This window comes from Neofelis nebulosa, chromosome 16, assembly GCF_028018385.1.
Source record: "Neofelis nebulosa isolate mNeoNeb1 chromosome 16, mNeoNeb1.pri, whole genome shotgun sequence".
Classification (NCBI taxonomy): Eukaryota; Metazoa; Chordata; class Mammalia; order Carnivora; family Felidae; genus Neofelis; species Neofelis nebulosa.
The window spans coordinates 22,058,664-22,084,270 of record NC_080797.1 but is presented as its reverse complement, the minus strand read 5'-3'; the positions used below and the strand labels follow the sequence as shown (position 1 = coordinate 22,084,270).

Genomic DNA, 25,607 nt, shown 5'->3' with positions numbered 1-25,607 from the left:
CTGAATCATCGTGACTTTCCCCCCACTTAGTAAATGCAGGGTCTGGTAGTAGAAACATACATATAAACCAATAATTCCATGTGAGAAATGCTATCGGAGATTTGGCGCATATCAGAGAAGGCTGTGTGGCTCACACATTGAGGCTTACGCATAACAGATAACATGACGATCCAGCTAAATGAGAAGGGGTCTGGCTATGAAGATGAGGCTGAAGGCAAGCAGAAAACACAGGATGTGCAAAGATCACAGGGTTTTCAGAAGCTCTGCACACACAGTGTTTCAGAAGCTTTGCACACACCTCTCCCCAGAGGTGACTGGAAGTACCTGAAAGATTTGAACAGCAGGACTGAAGTCTACTCTGGCACCAGCCCACAGAGTGGATCCGAGGGAAAGCGACTGGAACCCGGGGGGTCAGATAGACCTGAATTACAGGTAAAGGTGGATCCATTAACAGGCAACATGCCAAATAATGGATAGAGGAAGCTTGTAGTAGATGGGTGGGTAGGTAGACATGGCTTAGGAAAGGGGTAGACAGGCAGATCAAGAGTCTAGTTTTAGACATTGTAGTTACCTGCAAGTTATGGGGAAAGACCGCCTAACCTACCAATGTCAAGTGAAGTAAGACCAATCTAGTCAAGCCAATGTGGATAATGGTAGATTATGAGAAATTTCCACGTTTCCTACATGTTTATAGTGCTTAGCGCTGGATAATGAGATTTCAGTGATTTTAAAATTATTTTTTTTTTAATTTTTTTTTTTTAACGTTTTTTTTTTAATTTATTTTTGAGACAGAGAGAGACAGAGCATGAACGGGGGAGGGGCAGAGAGAGAGGGAGACACAGAATCGGAAGCAGGCTCCAGGCTCTGAGCCATCAGCCCAGAGCCCGACGCGGGGCTCGAACTCACGGACCGCGAGATCGTGACCTGAGCCGAAGTCGGACGCCCGACTGAGCCACCCAGGCGCCCCAATGATTTTAAAATTATTTTTTATTTTTATATGTATTTCACTTTATATTATAAACCATATAAATATTATTTCATATATGTTTTAAATTGTTCTGTGATGACGTATATTACCAAAAATGTATATTACCAAAAAAGATGATACAAAAATTATACTTTTGTATAACTAAAAGTAAAGAGGAAAATAATCATGGCTACCATTTGTGGTATCTGCCCGTAGATTTTACATAATATCTAGGGTTTTACATGTGTTTCTAATCCTCACGGCAGTCCTGTGAGGTACTCGCTATCCTCAGAAAAAGGAAGGAACCAGTCTAAGTGCACAGACTAGTGTGATAGATTACAAAACCCAATTCTCTACACTTCCCTATACCCACAGCCTTTGCAATGTGGCTTTTAAGCTCCTCTCACTAAGAAGTTGAGTCTGTTCCCCTGCCTCTTGAATTTCAGCCAGCCTTCTGACTTTTTCAGCTGAGAGAAGATGGAAGATGTGATGTGGTCCCAGTTCAGAGCTTGGGCTTTGGGATCCATTGGACACCTCTACTCTCTCTACCTCTACCTTGCCAATAAGGCCAGACTAGAATGCTAGATGATGAGAAACAGTGTGCCAGCCACATCCCTCACCCCAGCCAACAGACAACCAGCTGTTAAACATCAGACATGGGAACAAGGCCATCCTAGACAAGCATGACCCTGGCTAACCTGTAAGCTGACAACAAGACTCCTAAGTAAACCCAGCCAAGATCGGGTGAACTGGCCCAAATCAGCAGAACTGCCCAGCTGACCCGTATGTAATGGTTGTTGCTTTAAGACACTTAGGTTGGGGCATTTTGTTACACATCACTGATAACAACAGAAAGTGAAAGAGCTGAGATTTGAACCCAGGTCTAGGCTTCCCCTTGTGTCTCTGAGGCATCCCCTGTGTCCATTATGGAGTTAGTGATCTCTCTGAGGCTTTATGCCTAATTCTCTTCCCCTGCCTCCCCTCCACAGGTGCTTTTAATGTGAAACCACTCATGCTATCTCTGTCCAGGATCTATTTTGGGTCACTGTATTTAAATCTGTAGACTCCTCCAGGACTGCCTTGTGTGTTTTGTTTGTTTTGTTTTGCTTTGAATAATTTGTCCATATAATTAAGTTGCTGGAATGGAGAGCCTCTACACCTTGGTTGGCTAATAAAATCAGAATGAACTTACGAATATATTTTATGTATGCCACCTTCACAGATTTTATCTGGTTTTACATTTGTATTATTATGAGGTTAAAAAAAGGATCGTTATACCAATTTTACATGTAAAACAAATAAAACAAACACAAATCAAGGCAGATAGATATAGAGTACTTGTCTGGGATCAAGCAACGAATCAGACACCCTGTCTGCAAGCTCAGCCTGACCTTACCACCAGACCATGAAATCTAGAATCTGACCCAGAATTATTTAATCCAGCTGTGAGATTTAGGAGGCCATTTAACATGCTGGCTTTTTTTTTTAAACTTTTTAACGTTTATTTATTTTTTGAGAGACAGAGAGAAAGAGCATGAGCAGGGGAGGGTCGGAGAGAGAGGGAAACACAGAATCTGAAGCAGGCTCCAGGCTCTGAGCTGACAGCTCAGAGCCCAATGTGGGGCTCAAACCCATGATCTGTAAGATCATGACCCGAGCTGAAGTTGGACACTTAACCGACTGAGCTACCCAGGTGCCCCTAACATGCTGGTTTTCTAGTTAAAAATAACAATCCATTTCCTATTGGATTTCACACATTGCTGATTTAACCAGGATTCTTCATTGTCCCCAGAAGTGTAAGTAAATAATCATCCCTCAAAGAGCATAATCTTCATGAGGGTAGGCCATTGTCTATTCCCTTTGTTACTTGATCCCCAGTGCACAGAAGAGGCACACAACATGGAAAAAAAATGAGTGCAGGTACTAAGCATCTAGGTGCTGAGTTCTGAAAATACTCATTTGATCCTCACATACTCTTATTTCTTGCAAATTTCATCATTTTACAGATGAAGCATTAAGATTCAGGGGTTTACATCCTTTTCTTAAAATAAGTCAGAGAATGAGTGGCAGAGTCACATTTTGAACCCAGGATCGTTAAGGTCAAAATGCACGCATTTTTTTTTTCCGCATCGCCCTTCCTTCTTCCCCAAGGAACAGATACACTTGCCTGACAGATAGTCCCTAGAGGTAGGTTTCTATGTAAGTGGCCTCAAGCAGCTGTCTCTACCAGTGATTACACATGAGAATGGCAATGCAAGCTGGTGCAGCCCCTCTGGAGAACAGTCTGGAGGTTCCTCAAAAAACTAAAAATAGAACTACCCTGCGACCCAGCAACTGCACTACTAGGCATTGATCCAAGGGATACAGGTGTGCTGTTTCGAAGGGACGCATGCACCCCCATGTTTATAGCAGCACTATCAACAATAGCCAAAGAACAGAAAGAGCCCAAATGTCCATCGAGGGATGAATGGATAAAGAAGATGTGGTATATCTATACAGTGGAGTATTACTCGGCAATCAAAAAGAAGGAAATCTTGCCATTGGCAACTACGTGGATGGAACTGGAGGGTATTATGCTACGCGAAATTAGTCAGAGAAAGACAACTATCATATGACTTCACTCATATGAGAACTTTAAGACACAGAACAGATAAACACGAGGGAAGGGAAGCAAAAATAATATAAAAACAGGGAGGAGGACAAAACAGAAGAGACTCATAAATACGGAGAACAAACTGTGGGTTCCCGGAGGGGTTGTGGGAGGGGGATGGGCTACATGAGTAAGGGGCATTAAGGAATCTACTCCTGAAATCATTGTTGCACTATATGCTAACTAATTTGGATGTAAATTTTAAAAAATAAAAAATAAAATTAAAAAAAATATGAGCAAACAGGCTTCGGCTAAAGAAGAATAAACATAGTAGACATTAATTTAAAAGAGACTTTTAGACTGTTAAATTTTTGAGCCATCAGAGTATGCTGTAAATTAAAATGGGAATTTCTGATTTATGGTTTGATTCTGCAGGGAAACAATCTTGTAGGTACCACGGCCTACGTGATTGCACCAAGGAATTTGTGAGTATTTCACAGAGTGCCGGAGCATGACTGTAAGGGCCAGATCATTCCCATTTTCCCTCTTGACTTGCTCTTCATCCAGGCCTTTCCTAACATAGCGTGAACACAAAGGTCAATTTCCTGCAGTCAATTTGAAAAAGGCCAACCCTCAATTAACTTTGCAAAAGGGGTCAGAGGTGATGTGGAGAAATAAAATCCACAAGTAATGTAAAACACCCATTTCAGCTCTGAGCTCAAATAGCCACTTCTAACCAAATGCTGACCAGAGTTGCTAACTGGTAGTAACACAGATAAATTTGCAACTGGTTGCTCAAATCTCATCATTTCTGCTACCCAGTCTGGGTGAACAGATCAATAAGGGAGAGGTTGCAAGATTAGCAACCGGAGAGGGAAGGAAAACGCAGAAACGGAACGTGGTATAATATGCAAACTAATATTATTATTAAAGTAATTATTATTGAGAATGTATTAGATTCTTCCCTCCAACCTCAAATAGACTTGTAAGTGTTCCCACTCATCTTTAATTGCGCTTCCTCCCTGCTGATGAACCAACATTTCTTGTGCCAAGCAGAGGCCTCTGATCTGTTGAGAGGCTATCCTACCCTCTCACACTGTGGCATGGCCCCTTAAAATCCAAACCAGGCAGTGGAGAAGCTCGCTGTAGTCTACCAAAATTCAACCTCCAATGCTTACTAAGCCCCTAACTATTGACACAAGGCAATACCAGGGACTCTGCAGTATGCCATGCTGTCTAGGGAATGATTCGTTCAACCTTCTTGAGTGAGGGATGCAAAGCCGCTTGGGGAGGGGTGGGGGGGGAGTCAGTAAAAGGCACCATTCCACCTTCGATACAAATCCCTGTAATCAAAACCATATTCAGCCAGCTCCGTCTTCCCTCCAAACTCCCTCTGAGACGCTATAAACACTGGCAGACAATGCATGTAATTAAGGTGGAATACATTCTCATAAATGTTTGTTTCTGTCTGCTAATTGTTTTAGTGACTATTAGAAGATGTCTTGTGGTCAGTCTGGAGAACAACAGCAAGGATTCCTAAATCCTCACTGAGAAGCAGCTCAGGAGCATGGCACGAAGACAGTGCTGGACCGTGCAGCCACAGCCTTGGGAAGCAGAGAAAGATGGAGGTTAGAATATGTTTTCCAGCCTTAATTGTCCAAGCGTGGGCTCGGCGTAACGGTGACATGATCAAGCTTCCCCCTCTTGCTGTAAAGAAACACTGAGAGACTGTGCACATTGTTGTCTTTCAATACCAAGGGGGGAAGTGGGCGAAAGAAAGTAAGAGTGTTCTGGCACCAGAATAATTTCTCCATTACCTCAATTAGTTCCAATGATGTGGAAAAGTTCTGTCTGGAGAAATCAAACTAAACGTAAAATCACTGAAGTGCCCGCGGTGGCGGCGGTAGGTGTTGATACAGGCATTAGTCAGCAATACTGATTGCAATGAAGTCACTCAAATAGCCCTGTCGCTGGAACCGGGGCAGAGAAATAAACTCATTAGATCACCCCTTTAGTGAAGCATGTGGTTTTCAATGTGGCACCAGCGCAACCTGGCACCCACCAAAAGATTTAGCTGTCTGCCCTTGGACGGCACAATTTACTAAGGTGTCTGGTAAAGAAATCTGGATAAGTACCATTATTATTTTCTACAGAAACATAAATAAGTCCTCTTTCTTAAGAGCCACATTAGCCCTTAGTTACAAGATGTTGGATTTTCTTTAGGGAAGTAACTGGTTCTTTGTGGCCATAGAGCACAAAATGGAGACAGCTAAAAGGCAGAGACTCTAGGAGATGTGGGCTTAGCACAGGGAAGAATTTATAATGCTTGAAGCTGGCCATAAGGTTCTCATGCATGATAGATATTAAATTCCCCATTGGGTTCAGTGAAGGCTGGATCACAACCTGCCAGGGGCAATACAGGGGGAATTCTTGCACTGAATGGGTCATTGAATGATTTAAAATTTTCTTTCTCCAGTTAAGATTCAGCTAGCAAAAGGAGTTGAGAGAATCAAAGCCATTAAACACACACACACACACACACACACACACACCCCTCTAGACTCTCAAAAGATATTCTGCCTTATACAGAGTTATGTTAAAATCATGTTTTCCTTAATGTTTGGAAGAATTGATAAACATGGAGGTGCTCTGTGATGGGTTGAGCAACTTCACCAAGTAGTATATTTCTCTCTCCCAGTTTAACTACAACCCTCTTCAAGCACTTCTTTTGATAAAAGGTTGATGGGCACAGCATGCAGATGGATGGATGACTAGGTAGGTAGGTAGGTAGGTAGTATACATTGTCTACTTCCTGTGTGGTCAATGACTTTATTATATCCACCACAAAAAGCAGACTTAGGTATTATTCTCAGGTTATATAGCTGAGGAAACTGAAACTCTGAGAAGTTGAATAACTTGCCCAAAATCACATAGCAAGAGAGTGGCCGAAACAGGATTAAGATCAAGAACAGAGTCAGTCCCAGCTCCCATCCCCCTCTCAGACTGCTCTGCAAACCCAAGTCCGGGCACAGCTTATCCTGCTTCGACTGCCTTGAATGTTAAGATCAACCTGAGGGAGGGGTAGAGGCCCCTATTTCTTTCCATATCATTGTGTAGTGACGGTAACTAATACATGGCTGATTGACTGGAGAGTTTAAAATGTCTCCTCAAAATGATTTTCCCTTTTTCAAGGTGACGTGGTACATACCAATCTAACTACTGACAAAGCTGGAATTTCACACCCCACTAGGAAGCCGGAGCCTCTTGGCTTCAACCCAGTCCCTGAAAACTAGAAGAGTAGTTAACAATGGCATGAGCCCCCAGGGCATATTGTTAAGGGAGCCAAGTTCAGAATTATTCATGACTATGTTGGAACCTCAGTGACTAGAAGCAACCTCTTCTCCCTGGCAAGTGTAAAATTTTATAAGGTAGATGAGAGTGACGAAAACATTACTCCTCCACGTGGGGGTTTCAGCAACATGGAGGTGTTTTTGGAAATGCCATTTGAATTTTCCGGTTCCTAAAAAGAGACTGGCTTCTACAGCTTGACATAGACCAGGGCCCCATACAGGAATCCCAAGTTGGAAAGAGTCCCTCATCCGTGATTTCTCCTCTGATTCCAAACTTTGCGTTCATGTATGTTTGTTCATCCTACTAGTCTTCATAATGCTATCTTTGAAATTACAAAAGTCAAGTCTTTATGAGTGAGAACAATAGTTAAGTAACCATTCTATTGCATAGGAAGTTCTATATAGCCCATCAGGAAAGGGCTATTTTAATTAGTGTTTTGACTGAAAACTTGATTATCTACATCAGTTTTGGAACAGGGATTGCAAAAATAAACACGAGCTGCAGACAAACTGGAAATGTCACACCAGGCTTTGGTTTCCATATCCTTACATACCAGCTCTTTCCCTGCAGTCACATTGAGGGCATCACAGAGATTTTCATTATGGATGCTAAAATATCTTAAGCTCTTTTTACATTGGTCTCATTACCCCCAAAAGTTGTGAATAAGAACCACATGATGGTGAAGAGGTTGGACTCACTTCATAAAAGAAGAGCCTGGATTCAGTCCATGATTCCACCTCTGTGTGATCTTGGGCAAGTGATTCACTTGTACCACTTGTACTGTCTACAGTGAGGGTTATAACAGTGCATCTTTCCTTACGTTGTGGGGAGTAATACATGGGATACTTATTAAAAGGCACCCAGCACAGTGCCTGGCCCAGAGTGAAGGCTGGTACAGATGTGCGCTATTAACACGGTTATATTCTCTTCTGCAAATAGTTTTGTGTTGAACACTCAGTAGAAGCTCAATATAAAAGTGATAATTTGTAACATGAGGGAGAGACAGTAATCACAAATTGGACTACGCTGCAGAGTAATTCTGGGAGTTTAAAATTATTTTATTTTGTAAAAAGTGTCTCCCTTTTTATGTAATCCTTTCCCTGCCTTTCTTGTTCCCCTATTTTATACTTTGCCCAAAGAATCATTTAGTGTTCCAAAATATTAGACTCTTATAGGTATTCAGAAGCCCCAGGAGAAATGGAATACATTTACAGACCCATAAACATCTAAATTAGTGCTATAAATGGGAAATATAGTCTCTAGTTGGAGAGTGCCCAATACATAATATGTTGTGGCATAGAAGAGACTTCCTTTTTGGTGGCTGGAAAATCTATTTGCTCTAAGTATTCAATTTTAAAATGGATAATAAAAATAAATAATAGGCATGCTTCTGCTCAAATTGCACCTTTCATGGGAGATCTCAAAGAGTTTTTCAACTGTTAATTTATGACCCCTGGGGAAAGGTAGGTGGCAAGTAATATCTTTTTTCCTCCAATGGAGAAACAGACATAAAAAGGCCCAAGTGACTTGTCCAAGGACACAAGGCAAGCCCTGGCTTCAAGCAGACCATCTCAAAGAAAACACAAATGCAGATATTCTCTTTAGATGACTAAAACTTGTATTATTTGCCTATAAAACCCGCGATGAATGCTAACGTGGGTTGTGCAACGGTCATACAACCCACACTATTTTCATTAGTGTATCGGTTGTCTATTCCTGCAAACTACCACAAAAGCTTAATGGTGTATGTTGGTAAATATTTATACTTGATAATGCATCTGCAGGTAGGCTGGGAGTTGAATATCCCGGCCAGGCTCAAGGCTAAGCTCAACTCAACAGCCCAAGATGAAGCTTAACTCTGGATCCTCTCCCTGTGTCTACGTGGACCAGGTGTCTAGCCAGGGCATGATCATCTCATGGCAACAACATGAGGGACAAGAGAGCAAACCCCAACCATGTAAGTGAACCCTGTCATTTCTATTAATCCTTACGTAGCATGGATTTCTATTAACGCGTACAGGACAATGACTGAGCTCTGATGGAAGGATGGGGAGGTACACTGTCTCCCTATCATGAAGCTGAAACGTCGCATGGCCACGTCTCCAATTAATTTCCTTGAAAGTGCATTACCCCCATGGAAGTGAGAGAAGGGAGTACTGTCAAACAGTAATCGAATTTACCACAACCAGCACTTTATCACTGTTAACATTTCAGTCATTCTGTACGGGCTAATCTTTGAAACTCTGGCTGTTTCAAATGCTTCTGTAACTTCTGCTGGACGATTGGCTCGATTCTGGCTCAGAAGGGTGAAATATAAGTAAGAAAAAGAATACCTCTTGTCACTTACTAGTATCTCCTTGATACCAAGTCAAAGAGACCAATCAGATTTAAGAGGGAATTGCCTAATAAGGAAATAATCCTAACTGGTTTAGATGAAATTGTATACGGTAGATCAATGTAAATAATTCGAGCTTATTTGGGCTTGTTATTGAGTCTGTTCACAGACACTGTGAATAGCTCCTGAGATTCGCAAGGAATCGGGAATGCTTGACATCTATAAAAGGTACAGTGAAATATCTTTAGCATATTGATGCTGATTGAAGATGAGATCCTGTTAACTAACAGTTCGACCTCCACAATGCCTCAAAAGTCACATACTCCAGGATGCCACGTGAAGGTTCTTCGTCCTGGTATAAATCTGTATTCCCTGAAAGTCACCTCATGCTCCCACTCTATTCCTCCAATACTCCAATTTGTTTCTCAACCTAGACCAAAATTTCCAACTTGAGTATTCGTTGAGGATAAGACACTCTCTCTCTTTCTCCTCATACAATGCAGAGCTAAAGAAAAATGAAGGATCAGGGTCTGGTCTAATCTAAATATCCCCCACAATGATGAGATTTAAGGAATTGTCATCATTTTAGACAACGAGTAATAGGAAAAAGGGTTCAATGCATGGCAAGGCCCAATGGGGTGACCTGGAGATAGAGGAAAACAGGAAAACCGGTTGTCCCTTTGACACTACTTTGAAGAGCAGATTTCTCTCCAAGGTAGCCAAAGCCTCTCCACATCACTGCCAACCCCTGCCTCCAGGCTCTATCTGAATCACTTTCCTTTCTGGTTAAATCTGTGGATTCCTGTGGGGAGAAGAGTGGCTCCCACTGGCTCAGGACTATTTCTGCAGGTTATATATGTCACAATTTTCCATGCCTTTAACAAGACTCAATTAAAAATTAATCGGTCCAGCATGGCAATTTGAGAGGTAATTGTTTCTTTTCCTGACTCCATGGCCATAGGCAAAAAGCACACCCAGAACCTAAATTAATCATCTAATTGGGATTTTTCCATACTGCAGCCACTCAGCCTTCCAGGGGTCCCAACAGTGTGCTGCCTGACCTCAGTAATTAGATTGCCCTAGTGTCCAGTCTGCGGGCTTTCTGCCTTACTTTCCCTTCCAAGTCCCTTTAGTAAAATGGAAAATGGCCATATAGGCTGTTTACCTGGGCCCTCTTCAATGGCCAACAGCATTTATCTTCAGAAGATAAAACAGCACTCATGAGGAAGTACTGGAAAGGGGGGAAGGTTAATATATTCAACATGGTTTGTAATAGCAAAAGTTGGTTTCAACCTAATAGCAGTCCTGGATTGGTTAAATATATAGTCTATTTTTGTAACATGTAGCAATGTGGCTAAAAAAGAAATAAGGAAATGATTGGATTTCATAGGTCTTTAGGTCAAACTGTATGTATTCTCATTTAACATGTACAGCAATGCTGCAAGTTGTAAATGCCATTATCTTGCTCTTTCTTACCACCCCCCCCCCAAACATATGAGTATATTAAGCCTGAAAAGAAATCAGGTTAGTACCAGAGGTATTTGTGTTGGTTCATAGTAGCTAACACACACATTACCTTTACATTTAGTTTTGATACAAGACATATATTGTGTTTACTCTTCCAAATTTAAGATTAATAGCAATTTTCTTGTTTCTCTAAGAAAGAATGTAAAGGCCTATATTTTATTATTTCATTTATAAAAACTTTTTTTAATGTTTATTTATTTTTGAGAGAGAGACACACACACTGAATCTGAAGCAGGCTCCAGGCTCTGAGCTCTCAGCACAGAGCCTAACACGGGGCTCAAACTCACAAACCATGAGATCATGATTCGAGTTGAAATCAGATGTTTAACTGACTGAGAGCCACTCAGGTGCCCCAATATTATTTCATTTTTTTAAACCTTGACATGAGTTTTGTATTCTCCTAAAGAGGTGGTATGAAGGAATCTAAGTATCTTATTTTTTCTTAAGTTTCTACCTGGGAAAAATTAATTAAAATATTTACTATATCCTTCCCATAAGTTTATTCATCATACACTAATGATCATAAGTTAAAAAAAAAATATTTGGAACTGTATTTAAGTGAAAGATAATTGCTTATATAATTTACATTCAGAAGACCAGAATTGGGATTGCCTCAAGATAGGACTCAAATTCTCTTCTCTCCATGACCATAAACATTTATCTTCATCATAGTGTTCTGAGTACACTCAAACTATAATCCTATATATTCTTGCAAAGTTTTGCTATTTGTCAATATTTTGGATCACCAAAGACGTACTTGTCATGTGGTAGGTAATTAATAAGTTAATTTTAATGGAATCAACCTGACCATATCCTTCAATTTCAATCCAATATCTTTAAATGATGCCAGTGACATATGTGTTCTGTGAACTCCATAATAGCATACAAATATTAGGTATAAGCATTATTAATAATAATGGAAATGATATATCATCTAGCCGCTAGGATTTCATCTGCCAACACAGCCCATCTCTTCACAGTAGTAAATGTAGCTTCAATGACACCTCTTTCTTATGGCATAATAGTTGTATGAAGTTGATGAAAGCCATCATTTTAATTTCTCTAGAATTACTTGTAGGTGTGTAAAAAATAGTGCCAATAATCTTTCTAACATCTTTGGAGTATACTCCGAAGAAGTGAATAAATAAGAAAGTGTGTCAGTTTTTTTCTGGTACTTGAATCTTGACATTGAAACTATCAGTCCAAGACCCTAGTTCCATTACTAAAAGGATACTGGATCTAGTACAAAATGACCAAAGCCATACCTCTTCATCCCATTAGACACAGTTTTCAGTTAATTCTGCTTTTCCTAGCCTCATCTCTGTCTTTAATAAGATAAGCGCTTATACCTATACTGACAAAAAGCAGTAAATATCACACTTAGTCTAATCATGATAGTCAAACAATGCTTAGAAGTTTCAACAACATCCACTTAACATGTATATGGAAGGTAAAGACAAATCCAGTTTTTAATTTTTCTTATTTAATGTGTTCTGTACAAGTTCAGCGTTTACATTGTCAGTTCACAGACCCTATCTGGACATAATAGTTATTTACACAGCTGCTAATGGCATATTATAGGCAGCACTGTTATGATTCTCCAACTACCTGTTAATCATAACAGTCGTAGAGCTTTATTAGCTATCTCCAAGCAAAGCATCTCCCCAGAGAGAAGAATTTGCAGCAAGCAGGAAGCTCTCGCTTCTTCATGTTCATATCATGAAAACTTGAGAGCTCTCAAAGACCTCTGACCTTTTCTCCATGGCTGAGGTTGCCTTGGGGGGCTCTTTCTCATGGAGAAAGATCCACCAGCCTACTTTCCCCTCTCTCCTTCCTCCCTCCCTGGCCAGCCTCACCTGTGATCACCCAGGGTAGGAAGAGACAAAGCCCTCCCTGGGTTCTGATAACAGGGTTGCTTGACTGTAATTACAGGCTTTTGCTTCCCAGCTATCCAAATGACAGTCACAATCGAGACTGAAACTCCTCAGTCAGATGGAATCAATTACTGAGCAAAATTGGGAGGTTAATTTTCCCCAGAATGAGATATGCCTTTTAGCTTTGCCGTCTCTTTCACTCCAGCTGGTGGCTTATTTGGTTGCATTGTTCTCTGGCCATATGAACAAAGTTCCATTAGGAAGGATTTCCAAAAGAGTTGATTTGAAAAGGAAACTCCATCAGCCTCCAAACCCAATACATGCTGAATGGAAGGACTGTTATTAACTAAGCAGCATGGATGGCTAGTCACTAGAATTTACATTTGATGGACATGGGGCTAATCCAATAAGAAGAAATGGAGTCTTCTTGTATAGTACTACCGCCTTCTTGGAGCTCCCCTGTCTGCTAGAGCATGACCCAGCACTGAAAGAGTCTTCTCCTCTGGAAACTGCCATGAAAATAAGCCATTCCCCTCATTCGGATACTTTTCTAAATATGACAAAGCATCTCTTTAAAAACAAATAACCAGTATTCATCTTCTCCAAATGGAATTGCCTCCTCTGAATGGCTTAGTAAAAGTATTGTAAAAAAGTTCCATTTAATCAGTGATAATTATAGCAATAATAATACCGAGTGGCTCAAATTTATTTAGTCTGTACTATGTCTTAGGAAATGCTATATATTTTTGTATTAATGCCGTCCCCTCAAAACTGCCCTAAGTAAACTGAGGCACTGACAAGTTGGGTAACTTGCTCATGTTCACCTGACTGGTAAATAATAGAGCCAGAGTATGAGCCCAGGTGATCCGATTCCAGAGCCTACAATTTAAAATCACACAATTTAAAAACTACAATTTAAAATGAACACTGTCACTCCGTATGTTCATGAACTCCAAAAAGGAGTACTCCCATCCCTTTGTAGGTGGGAAAATGGAAGTATGGGGTATTAACTCGTTCAGTTTTACGTGACTCATGAATTAATGAAGCTGCTATTCCACACCATGTCTGTCAGACTCAAAAGCCTTAGCACATCCACTAAAACCCTACAGAGACTTTGCAAAGAGCCGCTTTTGTACAGTCTTGGATGATAATAAAATCATTGGAAGTGATTATCAATTGTAGTATCATTTATGTTCTTCCGTTAATGCTCTTTAGGAATGTGTTTAGGCCAAATTTAGTGGCTTTATACGATTCCTATAATAACATTGTATATGTTGTATTCCAAATCCTATATAGCTGTTTCCCTTATAGCATCTTTACAGACTGTCACCCCACGAAGTACCTACTTCATCAGGAAACAGACTTTGAGAGCTTGACTAACTTGTAATAAGATCTTTGGGATTAAAATTCGGTGTTATTACTACTACTGAAACTGAGTATCCCCCAATATCTGACAGGTTTAAAGGAAAGTGCTTCACTATTGCCCCTCAGTCTCTGAGTCAGAAAAGTGAACTTGTGTGTGCTAATTGCATGACATTTATTAGAAGTAGAGCTTGGTAGGTTAATTCAGTCATTCAGCAGGTCTTGAATTTCTACAGCATCTCAGCACAGTAGCATGGTAGCAACACTGACTGAAGTCTCAGAATAGGACAGTGTCCCTGCTCTCATAGACTTCATACTCTACTGATAAATGTGGCAAACACATTTGCAAATGGATTTTACACTTAGCACACACCCGAAGCATTATGTAACACGGTGGGGAAATTCATGGCAAATGAGTAGTGTTTTCTGGTTAGAAGTAAAATAAGCTTTTCTTCCCCTAAAGAGTATACAGTGCTAATAAAGGCATTTATGAATGTAACCAAGGGGAAAATCATCCAAATTGAAATGAAAAAAAAGTGTTTTTCTTTCCTTTTGGAAAGTGTAAAATGGGAGAGCGATATTTACATCACAGCAGAACCCTTTAGAGTCCATATATATGTTGGTGCACGTGGATCTTTAACTTCATGAAGAAAAGTTACTGCAAAGAAACATCAAAAATACAGATTGACAAGTACTACTCATTCAAACCAGTTTTAGGGGTGCCTGGATGGTGCAGTTGGTTGGGTGTCCGACTCTTGGTCTCAGTTCAGGTCATCTCATAGTTCGTGAGTTTGAGCCCCCACATCAGGTTCTGCGCTGATGGTACGGAGCCTACTTGGGATTCTGTCTGTGTCCCTCTCTCTCTGCCCCTGCCCCGCTTGTGCGCAACCATGTGCTCGCACGCACACACACACACACACACACACACACACTCCTCTGTCTCTTTCTCAAAATAAATAAATAAACTTTAAACAAATAAAAATAAAACCAATTTTAAACAAACGGAGTTTAAAAAATTCTGAAGTTAAAAAAATATAATCATACGTTTGTACTTACATGTACTATAACTTATATATATTATACACATGAACATATGTACATAATTACAGAATTCATTGTAAGAATTCAATTTACCAGTATAATGTTCTAGAGCCCAGATTTCATAAAGTGAGGCTCACCTGTATTTAAAATACATCTGGGTGACACTATGTTGAACAAGCTAGGAGGACATTCAGTTCTCAGTAGATACTGAGAAATAATGTTTTGGGTAAGCCAAAAGAAACACACACCCACACGCTTTTTGTACTCCATATTTTTTTCGGATCAACAGGACACGAATTCTGGATTCAGAAGGGATAAGAGGCCATATGGCTCTGGATCTCTACTAAGTGGTCTCCATCACATTTGTTTTTTTCTTTTCTCTTAGCCCTGGCTTTTCTTCTCATAGACTCTGTTTCCTTCCTTGCAAAAGGTAGTCCCTGATTAGAGCTGGGGCACAAGCACACCTGCATGAGCACTAGCCTCCCCCAATTATAGCATCTTTAGCGTAGGTGTAGGAGCAGGCCTTATAAAAAGGGGCTTTCTCATTATTATTATTTTGTGGTCAAAAGGTTGCATACACTATTTTTTTTGCTGCTGCTAAAGCTTAGAAAGGGTGGAAAGCAAAATATTTTGTTAATTATTCAGGCCATCAGGTTACATAAGAGGTTCCATAGCTTTCTGCATCAAACTTAAACAGTTGAAACCACAAATTCTGTTTTTGCAGCCATAAAACATTCGTGGCAAGAGAGAGAGAGAGAGAGAGAGAGAGAGAGAGAGAGAGAGAGAGAGAGAGAGAAAATAATAAAATCCATTTTCCATTCGCTTGAAACATAAAATTTAATGTGGTGAAAAATGACAGTTTACTCCCAGTAGGAAACTGCTCAGAGCCATGTTTCACAGGCATGGTGTGGAGACTTCAGTGCAGTCACTGAATGCTGCAAGAAATTGCTTACTGAGAGAGGATGTCGCAAGGTAAAACATGTAGGGGGCAAGGTGAATAAGGCCTTGATCTAAATGGAAGAGGTTTTCCTTCTCTACCAAAATTATTAAGCTACATCTATCCAATAACCACTGTGCGATCCTACACTCAACTTGAGGAATGTCCTCACACAAAGTAGTCCAGTAGATGTCCTCACACAAAGACTGAAGACACTTGGCTATCAGTAATAGGTGAATGTGATTATCAGCATGAAGACATCGAATTCTTTTTCAGAAAGATAAAGCAGCCATGAACTATAGCTGTGAGCTCCATAAAATATAATATTTACATGATATCTATCTTCTTTATGAATGTCTCATTCAGAGCAGAATCAAGGCATCCAATGTTAAGAAGCAAAAATGTTAAGCTCCAGCTCTATCAGTAACAGGAGAAGCAAATGCAGACTCCTCCTTTAAACCCAACCGGCCTTTATTTCTTTCCTATAAAGTTAATAGTTGGACTAAGTGACTTCTAAGCCCCATTTTAACTGATATTTTATAAGAATTTTAGAAAAGGATAATTACCTGTTTATCCCAAGTCAATAGAGCAAACCAAGTAACAACTGAAAATAAGAATTGCCTTGTCCATATCTGAGTCAAGTTGAATATTATACGTGGTGTGTAGAATTTCTGAGTCTTTCTCAGACTTTTGTCTTGCCTTTAATGTTTAACTCTTCATATCAGTTATCTATTACCACGCACTGTCTAATCACTCCAAAACTCAGTGACTTGAAATAGTAAGCATCTATTATTGCTTAAAGGTCTACAGACCAGCTCGGAAGTTCCAATCTGGGCCAGGTTTGACTGCTCTCAACAGGATTGCTTATGCATCTGCAGTCCGCTTGTGGGCCAAATGGGAGATGGCTGGTCTAGGATGGTTTCACTTAACATGTCTTATGAAGCATTATCTGGTGGCCAAGTGACGCTCAGCCAAAAGTCTCTCATCATTTGAGAGAATAGCACAAACTCATTCTCATGGCAGATGGAAAGGGTCCTAAGAGAGAAGAGACACAGAGAAGGCCCACTGAAGCCTGTGTTCAGAATGGCACACTGTCAATTTGGCCACATCCTACTGGTGAAAACAAGTTGCAAGATGAGTCCAGATTCGAGGGATGGGGAAAAGGAGACCCTCTCTTGATGAAAGAAATTGTAAAGTCACATTGTAAACTGTGTGGATATGGGGAGGTATGGAGAATTAGAACATTTTTACAATCTGCCACGCTATACTTAGACACTGCTATGGCTAAAGGTATGATTTGTATTTTCTAGTGGTAACAAGTGTGTTTCTCTACTTATTTTGTAGTGTTCTGTAATTTCCTTTTTTTTTAATGAATTTTTTAATGTTTATTTATCTTTGAGAGAGAGAGAGAGCATGAGCAGGGGAGGGGCAGAGGGAGACACAAATCTGAAGCAGGCTGTAGGCTCCAAGCTGTCTACACAGAGCCCAGTGCAGGGCTCGAACCCATGAACCATTAGATCATGACCTGAGCCGAAGTCAGATGCTTAACCTACTGAGCCACCCAGGTACCCCTCTGTAATTTCCTATAGGCAATGTCTTCCACTAAGTTTTTTTTCCCCTATGTAAGCCACTCTACTTACCATAATTCAGTATCAGATTTGTCCAAACCATATTTGGGGGCTAATTAACCCCAACTTGATTATTGTAACATTTACTATCTATTTACTCTTGGATTAATGGTATGGAAGCCTTCATCAGTTAAAATTATATCAGTCTTATTCGAAAGTTGGTCCTAATATAGCTACTACACAGAAAAAGATAGATATGATCCTTACATAGCCTGGATTCTAAAATATTAGAGTCACAATTGAATTCTGGAGACATGGAAATTTTGATATGATATCTACTACTTGCTACTATGCTTTGTAGATCATTTAACCTTTTGAGTCTCAATTTGCTTTTCTACAAAAAACAAAATAAAGTTTACTTATCTAAAGTGTCTCTGATGTTAACTTCTATGGATTGGTCATTTTAAGTGGACTCAGTATGCCCACATTCCTGAGTCACGTTAGACCCCTGTAACTTATTGAAGTCTTAGAATATACATGCTTTTAAATCTTTTAAGTAGTCTTAATGTCTAAATAAGTAAAAATGCCCAAGTTATTCAGCATAGATTGACGTCAGCAAGTGGCTCTGACAGAGTTTAGTCAGGGATAGATCTTTAGCTACATCAGATAAAGATTAGATTCATTCCTTAAAATTGTTATCAATACTTTTTTACAATGTACTTGTGAAAAGACTGAGAATGCCTTTCCGTACAAATGTTTTCTAATAATTCTGCCGTTACTCTCCACTAGTCATGTTCAAATCTTTCCTTTTTATCAATAGTCTGTCTAAATCCAGGTAGATTACTATGACTAAAAGGAGAGAAATATTTGAGATCAAACATGGTACTGCAACATAGTAAATCTTGTCTCATTTTCGGTGTCATCTGAAAAAAGGCTAGTAATTGGGAAAAAAAAGGTAAAATGTTTGTTATAGCTCATATGCCCCAGAAAAATAGAATTGACATATAGATGCAGACCATTGATTACCATTTTAGAATGCGTTCTGGTGATGGTTATAGAAAAGAGATTTACCTTCACGTTCAACATTTCCTTAAGCCTTTCACAAACTTGAAATAATTTAAAAATACAAGGTGAATAAATACATTAGAAATTTTCTAACAGTTAACCACAAAAATACTGTATCACCAATTTAAAGCCAGCATTATTCCCCTCCTTATTAGAATGTGGCAGATTTGACCATCAGTTTAAGATATCTTTAAAGAATATAATTTAATTATTTTCTATTTGAGGGAAAAAATGCAATGCTTGAAATACTAGCTAATGAGCAAATGCAAAACTAAAAATAAGTAAGTATAAGACAGAAGAACTCTGGAATAAGCAATGTCTTTAGCATTTTAAATGCTGGTCAATACCAAAACCACTGTTTTTTGGTGTACATGTATCCTAAGAGTTTTTCCAATTGGCAAAGCAGTGGCAAGGTGCATATGCTTTTTCATGCTTTTTATTGTTTGTACAAAGCTATTTTGGTGGACTCCACACAAATACAGGGAAATAGAAGCTTGAAGCCACCACTGGAATTCTTCAGAAAACACAAAGAAAACCCATGTGTTTCATTCATACCGCAATTTGGGGTGAATGTGGTTTTTGGCCAACATTTTCCAGAAAGCCACTTAATCCTAAAAATTTCTTCTAAGTCTAGATACACAACCAGAATCCCAGCTGAATGGATTCACTCAGTCTTGATATCCAGACTGGTCCAGGATATGCAATCAACATCTTTCTGAACTCTTAGGGGATTGGAGGACATTTACAGGTAATATGGAAATAGAAAACCCTCAATGCCTTTCCAATTCTAGTAGAGCAAGAAATCACAGGCTGAATCCCTACAACTGCCCAAGACAGTTACAGGATTCCTGATTGTTTCTCATGGTCCTTGTTTTATGCTAATATACCTGTGTAATGTTCTGGAAGCAGGCTCCCTAGGATCACATCTAGTCACTTAAACTGGCTCCATTTGCTGACAAATAATGTGAGGATAATATTTTGTAACTCATAGTGTTGTTAGCAGGAAGTAAGATACATGTATAAAGCTGCTTGCCATAGTGCCCAGCACACATTAAATAATAAATGTCAGCTATTGATATTGTTATTATATCATATCACCATCATCATCAACACCATCATCAGTTATACGCAACCAAATACAAAAAAAGTCCGATTATAAATCTGACATCAACCTTACGTATCACATAAGATGCTTATTACTAAGAAAGGAATTCTTACAGAATTCCTAATTGAAGAATTCCTAATATGGTGAACTGCCTTCCTAACTCTGGGCTCTAATGCTCATCCGTGGCAAATCATTAAAGAGGATTGAGAATCCCATTTTTCAGGCTCATCCTAACCTCTGAAAGCCCCATTCATCCCTGGACTCATCAATCAGTATTTATGGAGCACCACATCAGACAGTGATGGAATTAAAGAAGGAGAAATGTCCCCTGCTCCAGACAGACTCATCACCCAGGGAGGAGACAGCCATATTCACAAATAATTACCGTGCATTAATGCATGGCATTTGCTCTTGCAAAGCAGCAGGCCAACAAAGAGGATACTTACATTATGCCTGAGGGGTTGGAGAAGGCTTGACACCGGAAGGGACATGGGGTCCCAGTCTTGGAAAATGAGAAGAAGCCACCAAATAGAGAAAAGGAAAAAAAGAACTCCACATACAAAGTAGCAGGTACCATGGGGTTATGAAAGCTCTTGATATGTAATGAGAATGTAGTTAGAGGTGATCGAAGCAAGAGATATTGTAGGGATCAAACAAGTTTGGAGAGGGAATTATGAGAATATAACCCCCACCACATTCTGCAGAAAATAAAAATGAATTAAAACATAGATAATTTAGAGGTGCACACACAAGCCTCATCTAAAAAACATGATCAAAGCAAAATACCCCTCCCCCCAAATAATTGCTTAGATGATAGTACTTTTTACTTGCTCTTGGAAAAATCTCCCTGTGAATGCCTTCTTTCCTTCTTTTTTTTTAATGGACCAAAAGGAAACGAAATAATATTTATTGTGTCTCTTGCATTTGTTCCTTAGGAAAATGGCATTAGCCTCATATGGAAACACTTTGACAGGCCCCTGAAAATAATTCCTTAACCACAAACATGTCTTCTACTTGTCTGATCTCAAATTGTTCCAAGTGAGTATCACAATTTCAGGTCAGGTTTAAGGATATGACAGGCACTATCAGTCCATTAAATATGAATGATATATGAGGTAGAGGGCGGAGGTGTTGGCACAGAAGGAAAGACTGCCGGTGGGAGCCCCACTCCAGGTTTTGTACAGCGTCTGCCTCCCTAGGAACCTTCCAGTTCCACCTGAAGACTCTTATCGGCACTTCCTCAGCGCAGATGAAAGGGCGGGGGGGGGGGGGGGGGGACAATGGAACTTCTCTGTGTTCATCACCCAGATACCATCTCAGGGCCTCAGTGGAGCATGATTGTTGGAAGCGAAATAACACAGATAGGATTTCACATCCAGGCTTTGGAAATGGGAATAACAAAGATGCAAGGACACAAACAACCCCCGTCACTGCACTCCTCCCCTCCTCACCCTCTGCATCCACCTCCTTGTTGCTCTTTTGCTTCCAACTTCTAATTGGCAGACACTTGATCCACACAGCCATTTATTTCATTTTCAGAGCACACAAGGCCACTTGAGACCCACTGATACGTGTGGGAAAGTGGTGGCCATGCCGCTTGCACCTGTCGCAGGGAGCTGCCCATTGCCCCTCCCTCCCTGCTGTGCCCATTGTGTGCCACCTTATTCTGTTTCAGTAGCAGCAGAAAAGAAGTCAGAGTAGCCGGCATTCAACATGAACACATACAAAAAGGAGGCCAGAAAGCTTCCTTGTACCTCTTTCCCTCCCAGAGCCTGCCCAGTGGCCTATTTCAATAGTAAGTGTAGCAATCCTATCTCTTTTGAGAGCTACAGCATGTAAGAACCAGTAAAAGGCAACAACATAAGCTTTTATTTTGATGGTCCATTGAGCATTACTGGTATGAATTAGCTTCACACACACACACCCACACACACACACACACACACACACACCCCTAATTCAAAACCATCCATATTTGGTATCTCCCAAGTAGACCATATCTATTACTTCTGTGCTAGTTAAATAGATTTGAGATTCAAGGCTCCAAGGACTTTTAACTTCCAAGAGAATAGGCTGCAATACCAATAAACGTTCACAGCAACCTCCTTGGAATGCAGATTAAAATCAAGTAACTCTATAGACAGATCTTCATGACAACAGTGTAGAACACACTCAAATTCAAAGGAGAGGGGAAGGGAGCTTAGCAGCTACCGTCTTGAACAACTGTGCCGCGATGAAACAAGACGAAATTTTGAAGTTGGATGGCCGAACTGCCTAGTTGGTGTCTGTTACCATGTGGAGACTGTAACTGCTCAATGGTGGTAATAATACATCATAAGACCTGGAAATGGAAAAGACCCATTAAATCATCTAGTAATGCCTTTGCCAGCACAGGATGCAGTTCGCAGAGAATGTTCCTTAAAGTGCCCCTTGGGATGAGCTCCAAAGACCATGTCATTTTATCCATCTCCAAAGAGTGCAATCCAGCTATCTACAGTATCCGATTGCTGTTATGAAATTAAACTTTGGCCTTAAAAGCATTGTTCCATACCGAACTATTCCTTGGTACCAGGTTTTCATTAAGGACCAGTCATAGCCCTTGGAGGAGGCAGGAAAGGTCATTTTATCCATTCCCCTACCTCCGGGCAGGTCTTGTGTGAAATGACACCAGCCTGGCTCTTATTATAAAATTCCCAGAGCAGGAAGTTCTATAGCCCCTGTTGTAATGTGCTTTCCCATGACACATAACCCTCATGTAGAGAGTGTTTTCTCCAGTCTAGACGAAATCTCTCCCACCACAGTATAAAAACATCTTCCCACAGTCGCAGAGAGCTATGTGTGTCGAGTTCACCTGAGGAGAAGAGGGCAGGTTAGTAGTGCTTCCTCTGCGTTAGTCTTGATAGGGTTTTCATATCAGAGTTTACCAAAACAAGACATGATGTGATATGGGCTTTTGGAAGCCAAGGCTTGTTCTGTTCCTTTTTTTATTTTTATTTTTTTGCTATGTTTTGGATTTTGATTAGTTATAAACATAAAATAGCATTCTCCTTACTGAAACAGTTAAGATTTTGATACCTGTGATGTAAATCCACTTAAATCTCCATTTCATGTTACATTTTCATTATATTGAAAAGTTAGGGATTTACTAAGTCAATTATGTGTGTAGAATCTGGAATCTAAAACCTTAACATATTAAATATTCACTATATGATATGCTAGTTATGCATCATTATTACTTATTTTTCTCTTAAGATAGATGTGCTTGGACAGGACCTTTGTTGGTAATCTCTTATCATACTTTTAATTTAAATTACTGTAAGTAATGGAAGGTCATGAAATAGCATATGCTGTCTCTGCACTTTTACACAAATTGAAGTTGGGTTTTTTTGTTACTTTTAATTGCCCGTTTCAAAATTCAGAATAATGAAGCCTCAACCATCTTTCAGTAAGAAACCTGGAAATATATATCCTGAGTTTATGCTTCTGACAACTTCCTTATCTGACTTTTAATCATCTGTTGAGTATATGGTTACTGACAAAATACTTTGAGGAAAGAAATCAAAATTGATTATCTTCGTGATATTCTTATTTTCTTATTTTTGAAAAAACAAAGTTTGCAAAAATAATTTTATACTAAAATATATTAGTTTTCATATTAACAGAAAAATTTTGAAAATGTATCCTATTGATCAAATGAAATATTATAAAAGAAAAAATACAATATAGTCATTTATGTTTCATATTTATTTCAAATTTTTGAGAAAATTTGAAAGCATTAAATTCTAGAGTGCAAAAGAGTGAGCTGGTGCCTTTTGTAAGGCATATATCATTGTCTTTCCCTTACTCTGTCTTGTGTTAAAGAAAGAGAAAGAGAGAGAAAGGGAGAGAGGACATTTTCTTAAAGTTAGCAAGAAGTATTCCAATGAATATTCCAATACGAATCTTCTAATAAAGTCATCACACCAGAATTTCTTCACATATCATAAGAAAGTTTAACCTTACGAAAATTCTTAAGAAATGCATACCTTAACACAAAGTGGGTCAATAATCTTAACAAGTATTTTACTTTACATCCAAGAATGCAGTGCTCCTGTAAGCCCACAATGCCTGTATACGAGGCAGTGGTATAAATATCACGCTTATACCTCACATAAAATTTTAGGAGACCTTCCTTTTCAAGTCCCTGCCTCCAAAGACACACATACTTTTTGTGGATTTCTAAACTCAGCCCGTGTTGTTGGGAAAATACTCACTTCTGTACACCGACAGTAACAGTTAACATTTTATTGAGTGCTTACCATGTGCTAAACACTCCACATGCATCATATTATTTGATTTTCATAATCACCCTGTGAAGTAGACACTATCATGATTTCCATTTTGCAGGTGAGGTTCACCAAGGTTAAGTATCTTGCCCAAGGTCATACAGCTGGTTAGTAGCATGGCCAGGATTTAAATCTGACAATTCATCTATAGAGCCTCAGACCATATTCTATACCAGGCTTTGCACATGAATCTCTTGAAGTATCACTTTTATGTCACTCCACTTTCTTGTGCCCAACAAGTTCAACAGCTTGGAATCATTAGAAAAATAAAGGCACACAGAAAAGCAAATCAAATAGATCTGAAATAAAAACTATTTTAAAATACCTCTTTCAGTCTCATCAATAAGGATGAGAGTAAAATTAACTCCTCAGTTAGATTTGTTTTTCTTTATTTAAAAACTGAAAGGCACCCTAACTGCCTTCCTAATTCTGACCGCACTGTCGTTCTGTAATGCCGTATCATTTGGAAGAACAAACGGGAAAGAGACCGGCCTCCTCCTTTTCTACTAGAAATAATAGCAGAAGCAGCAGCATTTCAATATGCCATAGTCACTTCTAGGAAAGTTTCTAAACTGCCTATCCTTCAAAAAGAATGAATTTAAGTACAGAAATAAAGAAAATAGAACAATCAGAAAATAATTACAGGCATGCCATTTTCAATAAAAGCGATTTTTTTTTTAATTTTAATGAAAGATCTTGTCACTTCAATCGCGAATCGTTCCATGTAAACTACAAACAGGAATTGTTCCATTTTTAGGATCCAGCTGAATATTGAAATGTAGGGCTTCTGCATTTACTTAAAGGATTTAAAAAAAGCGCACATAACTGTTACTAGATATGATTAGGCATTTTGTGACACAGGAAGTAATTATTTGACACGACTGGCAGTATTTGCTGATTTTAGAAAGTCTGCCTCTCTCTTTGGTCAGGCGCTCATCACTAAGGAGCAAATGGATGAGTTTCAAAGCATTGGTTTGGACCATTGGAAACAGATAATCAACAGATGACAGAGAGAAACATGCCCCCCCTCCATTTTGTTGTTGTTGTTGTTGTTGTTGATTTTTTTTTTCTCCTTCCAGTTCTCCTTGTCAAAGGATGATTGATATGTGTGGAGCAGCCCTTCAAACGCCAGCCACTGCCTGAGGCACTTCCTATAATCAAAGCACACGCCCACCCAGAGCTAATTAGACATTAGATTAGTGTCAACTGATTGATTTAAAGCAGCCGGCCCTTCTTCCCCACCCCTCCCCTCTCCCCGCACAGTTGACTAGGGGGCTGGTCTCCAAAATGGCTCTCTCAACAGACAGGCAAATTATTCATGGAAGCTCCAGGAAGGAAACCTTAGAGATAATACAATGTGGTTAAAACACAACCAGAAGAACATTTTTAGAAGCAAAGTGAGAGGGAGGAGAGAGAGAGAGAGAAAGGAGAAACAGACAGAAAAAGAGAATGAATCATGTTTCCGAGAGCAATGAAACCCCTCGGTCCAATTTGTTGAGTTAAGTTAGAGAGAGTGTTTGTGATGTTTGAAAGAAAATTATTTGCAATTTAACCTAGGAG

General features: G+C 39.6%; 1 long non-coding RNA gene across 3 annotated transcripts; it reads left to right on the top strand.

Moving 5' to 3' along the window:
- The first annotated feature begins 1,434 nt into the window (after positions 1-1,434).
- LOC131497255 (uncharacterized) lies at positions 1,435-22,245 on the top strand. Of its 3 annotated transcripts, none has more exons than XR_009254842.1 (7): positions 1,435-1,750; positions 5,042-5,185; positions 8,693-8,865; positions 19,252-19,365; positions 20,145-20,292; positions 20,658-20,760; positions 22,112-22,245. It is a non-coding gene; the product is annotated as an uncharacterized LOC131497255 (long non-coding RNA). The 3 variants fall into 3 exon arrangements; XR_009254841.1 differs by having other exon boundaries at positions 19,247-19,365; XR_009254843.1 differs by lacking the exon at positions 20,145-20,292 and having other exon boundaries at positions 19,247-19,365.
- Positions 22,246-25,607: the final 3,362 nt, after the last annotated feature.